The 7500-nt window shown below is 41.1% G+C and overlaps 1 protein-coding gene across 1 annotated transcript in view; it reads left to right on the plus strand.

Annotated features, from left to right (window-relative positions):
- Positions 1-3920: 3920 nt before the first annotated feature.
- Positions 3921-7500, plus strand: part of LOC123507767 — a 23859-nt gene continuing 20279 nt past the window's right edge. Inside the window, exon 1 of the mRNA XM_045260951.1 lies at positions 3921-4003. The gene's annotated coding sequence lies outside the window, so the exon portion shown is untranslated. The remainder of the gene's footprint in view (positions 4004-7500) is intronic.

The following is a 7500-nucleotide window of genomic DNA, read 5'->3' on the forward strand; positions in this document are numbered from 1 at the left end:
TTATCTTCTCCAGGAACAGACTCGAAACTTCCACTCCTTTAAAACTTAGTCCCATTTTCCCTTATAGATTTACGGCTGGCCACGTTATAGAAAATGGGAGTTATTGGTTATTATGTTCTCGACGGGATGCAAGTTGCCTTCCTGTTATTTATGCTTTGTTTTCCTTTTTTGTGTGTTATTTTCTTTGTTTCTTTATTGTCTTATGTAAAAGAAAATAGAGATGGATTATTATTATTATTATTATTATTATTATTATTATTATTATTATTATTATTTTCATTATTATTATTATTATACGTGTTTTCCTTAATTTTTATTCATCTTTTGTTATTATTTTCTCTTTTTAAACTGCCATCCTTAAGAAAACTCATGAATTTATTTATTACATGTTAAAACTTAATTATTCACGTATTTATCCATTTATCATCCTCGTCATCATCACCAACATTATTATCTATTATTGCTTTTGTTATTGTTATGCGAGTGTTCTTGATACCCTAGGATACTATAGTCATCCTTGTAATTACCCAGTTTTCTTTCATTCACAACTTTCTGCTCATATTATCTTACTGCTTACTTTATTCTCTTCCTTTGTTTATCAGCACTGTCTATCTCAGTCACCCTTTCAACCGGCCCGTTTTCTCAGTCAGTCAGCCTCGAGGTAACTCATGAATATGGAGCATTTTTGTCTAGGGAATCCACACGCGGCACTCCATGGAAGCATTTGTGGCATTACCTGTGCCTCGGCGAGCTTTGGTACCCGTGGCGAGGCATTAATTAGCGCGTGCAGGTGTTGGCGGAGGTGAGGCGGGAGTATTAGTGAACGCAAATTTGAAGCAGAGAAAAATGTTCTCTATTGATTTTTTTTATATAAGGAAAGATATTATTTTTACAATGTTTTCTTTTCCACTATTTATTTTAAGTAGAGTTAGATGGGTTTCAATGTATAGGAGGGGCTGAGTAGTAGTAGTAGTAGTAGTAGTAGTAGTAGTAGTAGTAGGTGTAGTAATAGGTGTTGTAGTGATAATAGAAGTAATAGTAATAGGAAGAGGGGTTTTAATAAGAGTCGTACTGATAATAGTAGTAGTAAAGATAATAGTTGAAATATAAGCAGTAGTAGGAAAAGGAAGAGGAAAGAGGGAGTGGGAGAAGGAGTTATAGGAGAAGCTGCTGTAGTAGTAAGTAGTAGTAGTAGTAGTAGTAGTAGTAATTGTAATAGTATAGTAGCAGTAGTAGTAGTATTAGTAGTAGTGTTTGTGTAATTGCTGTTGTAGTAGTAGTAGTAGTAGCAGTAGTAAAAGTAGTAGTAGTAGTAGTAGAAGTAGTAGCAGCAGTAGCAGTAATAGTAGCAGTAGTAATGACGCAAACAATAGTGAAGGCTTTGATAAACTCCTTGAAACAAACAACACAAAACAACAAAGCAAGAGCGAAACACGAAAAAAAAAATATACAAAACTAAGAAAATAAATCAAACAAAGTCAACAAAACACAAATAATAGAATGAAAAAATTACTAGACATTTAATACCAACAGAAAAAAGTAAATAAATAAAAAAAAAAAACAAGGAGGGGGAAAGGAAGCAGACAGACAGACAGACAAACAGATGGACAGACAGATAGACAGACAGACAGACAGACAGAAACACAGACAAACAAATAGATAGAGATATACAGGCAGACAGAGAAACAGATAGACAGACAGACAGACAGACAGATGGACAGACAGATGGACAGACAGATAGATAGAGATACAGGCAAACGGACAGACATACAGAGAAACAGACAGACAGATGGACAGACAGATAGACAGACAGACAGACATAGAGACGGACAGACAGATGGATAGACAGATAGACAGACAGATAGATAGATAGAGAGAGAGAGAGAGAGAGAGAGAGAGAGAGAGAGAGAGAGAGAGAGAGAAACAGACAGACATACATACAGACAAACAGACAGACAGACAGATAGAGAGATACAGGTAGACAGACAGACATAGAGACGGACAGACAGATGGACAGACAGAAAGACAGACATATAAACAGACAGATAGAGAGAGAGAGATACAGGTAGACAGACAGACATAGAGACAGACATAGATGGACAGACAGATAGACAGACAGATAAACAGACAGATAGAGAGAGAGAGAGAGAGAGAGAGATACAGGTAGACAGACAGACATAGAGACGGACAGACAGATGGACAGACAGACAGACAGACAGATGAGGGATAAAAATGAGATGAAAGGAGGCTGAACAAAGGCTCTTCATTCAATACACGTGATTTGTTTACTAAGATCCTTCCGTAAAAGTCAAATTTCGTTCAAGTTTCACAGGAATTCGTAAACACTACAGAGGAAAAAGAGGAAAATATTTGGATTTTTTTTTTCTTTTATTTCTTAATTCTTGGTGTCCCCTTTTCATTTTTCCCCATTTTTTGTTTCGTCTATGCTATTCTTGTTTTTTTTTTTTTTTGTTATTATTTTATTCCTTTCTCTGCTCTTTCTTCTTTTTTATCGCTTTTCCCTCTTGTTTGTTCCCTTACCCTCGCTTCTCTTCATTAGACTCTCTCTCTCTCTCTCTCTCTCTCTCTCTCTCTCTCTCTCTCTCTCTCTCTCTCTCTCTCTCTCTCTCTCTCTCCTATCTCACCTTCCTTTCCCTTTTTTTAACAATATTTCTTTCCTTACATTGTTCCCTTTTTCCCCTATTCCTCTCCTTCTTTCCCTCTGCTCCTCCTCCTTCCCTCCTCTCTCTCTTCCTCCCTTCTTCCTTCCCCCACTTCTCTACCCGTCTTCCTCTCTCCCCTACCTCCTCCTCACCCTTCATCCCTTCTTCCCTCCCCCATGCTCTTCCTCCTCCTCCCCCATACACCTTAGATAGATTTGACGAAGAGAGAGAGAGAGAGAGAGAGAGAGAGAGAGAGAGAGAGAGAGAGAGAGAGAGAGATTTTCTTGTCCTAACAAAAGAATAACAGCGGGGTGCATGGACCAGCTTTCCCCTGCCGTCACAAACACTCCCTCTTCTCTTGTCTAATTAAACACACACACACACACACACACACACACACACACACACACACACACACACACACACACACACAGTCTATACATGTCAGCATAAAGAGGCGGGCAGAGGACAAAAAAAAAAGGGGGGAGGGGAAGAAAAAGTGAATACTCGACAAAAGAAGAAAAAAAATATTCCTTAAATGTTTTTCGTGTATCTTATTGTTGCCATTGTCACCTTCATCATCATCGTCATCATCATCATCATCATTATCATCATCATCATCAGCATCAGCATCATTTGTCTGTTCTTTTAAGTAGTAGTAATAGTGGTGGTGGTTGTGGTGAAGGTTGTAGTAGTTGTTGTAGTGAAACATAGTAGGTAGATTTTAATACTACCTGGAAATATGATTATTTTTATAACGCATACTACCATACAGTAGAGAGAGAGAGAGAGAGAGAGAGAGAGAGAGAGAGAGAGAGAGACCTCGGTTATACATATAGTGGTGGTGACAGAAGGCCACTGATCAAATTACCTACCAACCTACCCTACACACACACACACACACACACACACACACACACACACACACACACACACACACACACACACAGCAACCATCCCAATAACAAACTTCCCTTGAACCAGCGCCAATATTTCCCTCCTTTAGTGAGATTCCTTCCCTCTTTGGAGTTGATCCGCTTCTTCTTGCTACAACCCGGCGAGAGGACAAGGCAGGGACCGGGAGGACATCAGGAGCACATGAGCAAAGTTGTACCATTCCTGGGACACTCGAATAGTAAACAATGGTAGCCAGGGGAGCGAGATAAGACGATAAGACGTGTGTGTGTGAGATAAAGTGGCGCCTTGTTATCGCTGAGTGTGGCGCATTGATGGTCGTCCTGTGTTTCTATCGCGAGGAAAGAAGGAAGGAAGGGAGAGGAAGGGAGAGTTGAGGGAGAGCTGAGGGTGCAAGGAAAGGCAGCGCTGGCTAAGGTGATGGGGTATGGTTATTGAGTTTGTTGTTGTTGGTGGTGGTGTTGGTGGTGGTGGTGGTGGTGGTGGGTGTTGTTTTTAGTGTTTGTGTTCGTTTGTCTGTGTGTGTATATGTGCTTTTTTTTCTTTTCTTTTTTTTCTTTTTTATAACAATGTAATATTTTTGTGCTTTATTCACTTTTTTTTCGTTTGTTTTTCTTTTTTTTTATCTCTCAGACTACTACTACTACTACTACTACTACTACTACTATTACCACCACCACTACCACTACTTCTACTACTACTACTACTACTACTACTACTACTATATTCATATCTCAATAACACTAAACAACTTTCTCACTAACTCACACACTTCTCGTTCAACATCGTGAGCTTTTCTAAGTCAATATAAACACAAAACATAAGCGAAACATTCCTATCTATCATCTGCATAAACCACAAGTATTTGTTGTGTTTTAGTCTTTCAAGGTATCAGTTGGTTAACCCCTTCAGTACAGGGACATTTTTACCTTGAGATGTGTGTAGGATTAGACCATTTTGTTGACATTAGGAAGGGTCTACGGAGGTCAGAGGATTAATGGCCACAGTCTTCACTATTTTAATCCCCATCCTGAGTTTCTGAAGCTGTATAAAGTCACCAAATAGTAAGTAGAATGAATATGGAAACGCGTCATGGTACTGAAGGAATTTAAGAATAGTTGTAATACTCTTTCTGGTGTAAAAATAATAGGTGAGTGAATGAATGGTGGCTTAGAATATCAGGTAAAGTTTGTCATTTCTACACTGTGATTAAGTGTAAATAGTTATAGTATGAGTGTCTAGCCATCTCTCTCTCTCTCTCTCTCTCTCTCTCTCTCTCTCTCTCTCTCTCTCGGTACCTTCTTTTCTTTCTTCCAGGTTTCCTTATCAGAGAACAGACTCCCTCCCCTTCCTTCATCTCCTCTCCCACTCTCCCTCCCTCCTCTCATCCACCTCTCTCACACGCCTCCTTCTCCGCCCCCCACCCCACACTTCCCTCTCCTTCTCCCTCCCCTATGGTCCTCTCTCCCTCCCCCCTTCCCTCCTCTCTCCCTCCTTTGGTGGTATTACTGCATCAAATGAGCTTCGTAATGCGTCCCACGGGTTCCCTTAAGGCTTGGTCGGCCACGGTCATTCTGCGAGCCTCCTCCTCCTCCTCCTCCTCCTCCTCCTCCTCCTCCTCCTCCTCCTCCTCCTCCTCCTCCTCCTCCTCCTCCCGCTTTCGGTCCGGTCCTGTTCCATTTCGACTCCACTCTAACTACTCTCTCTCTCTCTCTCTCTCTCTCTCTCTCTCTCTCTCTCTCTCTCTCTCTCTCTCTCTCTCTCTCTCTCTCTCTCAGAACCATAGAATAACAATTAAAGAAGTAACTCATATAAAAACACATCGCAACACATTTTCTAGTCATCTCTAATATCAATCACATTAAGTCGGTGTTATTAAACTTTACTCCCACCACGACTGTTTTCTAAGGCCACAGAGATGATGAGGCGGGTTCTATTAGTGTTTCTGCTGTTAACTCCTTCAGTACTGGGACGCATTTTTACCATGAGTTTGGGTGTGATTACTCGATTTTATTTATATTTAGGAAGGTTTTTATGGAAGTCAAAAGATTGATAGCCAAAGTCTTCACTATTTCAATCCTCACAGTTTCTGAAGCTGTATAAAATCAACAAATAGTAAGCAGAATGAATATGAGAACGCTGTGTATAGAAACCTCATTAACCCCTTCAGTACTGGGACGCATTTTTACCTTAAGTTTGGGTATAAGTAGACGATCTTATTTGCATTAGGAAAGGTCTGTGGTGGTCAGAAGATTAATGGACAAAGTCTTTACGATTCTAATCCCAACATACGTTTCTGAAGCAGTATGAAATTGCCAAATAGTAAGAACAATGAATAAGAAAACACGTCCTGGTACTGAAGGGGTTAATATACCTCAAGATTAGTTAGAAATAGCCTCAAAAAAAAAAATCTCACTTCAACGAGAGCCTCTTGAATGTATTGTAACACGGTGAGACAAAGTTTATACCTTGTCTTTCTATCAACACACACTTCTACTTGACTTCACAAATAACAATGTCAATAACAGCTTAAGATACAAGCCTTAAAAAACCTACATCACTTCAACGAGAGCCTCTTGAACACGGTGAGGCAGTAGTGTTTCAAAGTTCTTTCTATCAACATACACACTTGTACTTGACGTCACAAATAACAATATCAATAACAGCTGAAACTACAAACCTTAAAAAAAACCTACGTCACTTCTTGAATGTATAGTAACAGGGTGAGGCATTAGTGTTTCAAAGTTTATACCTTGTCTTTCTATCAACACACACACTTTTACTTGACGTCACAAATAACAATATCAATAATAGCTGAAACTACAGTCCACTATAATTCAATATCAAGCGTAAGAAAGACCTTAAGTTTTTATATAGTGGTGTTATCATTGTGGCGTGGGAAGGGAAGGAAGGGTAGGGGAGAGTGTGGGTGGTGATAAATATCCCTATAAATAATGCTTCTGATACGGGTCTGGGGTGTGGTGGTGGTGGTGGTGGTGGTGGGAAAAGGAAGGAATAGATGGAAGGGAAAGGAAAATGAGAGGACAGGAGTGGTGGAGGTAGAGGAGTGGAAATTAGAAGGAAAAGGAAGAGGAAATAGGTGGAGAGAAAGGAAAGAATGAATAGGGAGGAAATAAGAGGATGAAATTTTTTCTCTCTCTCTCTCTCTCTCTCTCTCTCTCTCTCTCTCTCTCTCTCTCTCTCTCTCTCTCTCTCTCTCTCTCTCTCTCTCTCTCACACACACACACACACACACACACACACACACGGTAGCTCAGTTAGAGCGCTGGCTTCACAAGCCAGAGGACCGGGGTTCGATTCCTCGGCCGGGTGGAGATATTTGGGTGTGTCTCCTTTCACGTGTAGCCCCTGTTCACCTAGCAGTGAGTAGGTACGGGATGTAAATCGAGGAGTTGTGACCTTGTTGTCCCGGTGTGTGGTGTGTGCCTGGTCTCAGGCCTATCCGAAGATCGGAAACAATGAGTTCTGAGCTCGTTCCGTAGGGTAACGTCTGGCTGTCTCGTCAGAGACTGCAGCAGATCAAACAGTGAATTACTTATGGAAACTGGCTAACACACACACACACACACACACACCGCGTAGTGTAGTGGTTAGCACGCTCGGCTCACAACCGAGAGGGTCCGGGTTGAGTTCCTGAAAACGGCGAGGCCAATGAGCCTCTTATGTGTGGCCCCTGTTCACCTAGCAGTAAATAGGTACGGGATGTAACTCGAGGGGTTGTGGCCTCGCTTTCCCGGTGTGTGGAGTGTGTTGTGGTCTCAGTCCTACCCGAAGATCGGTCTATGAGCTCTGAGCTCGCTCCGTAATGGAGAAGGCTGGCTGGGTGACCAGTAGACGACCGTGGTGAATTACACTAGCCGAGGACAGATAAATATGCAAGTATGGGATGAATCGCAGAAGA

The sequence above is a fragment of the Portunus trituberculatus genome, chromosome 23, assembly GCF_017591435.1.
Source record: "Portunus trituberculatus isolate SZX2019 chromosome 23, ASM1759143v1, whole genome shotgun sequence".
In the NCBI taxonomy this organism is placed as follows: Eukaryota; Metazoa; Arthropoda; class Malacostraca; order Decapoda; family Portunidae; genus Portunus; species Portunus trituberculatus.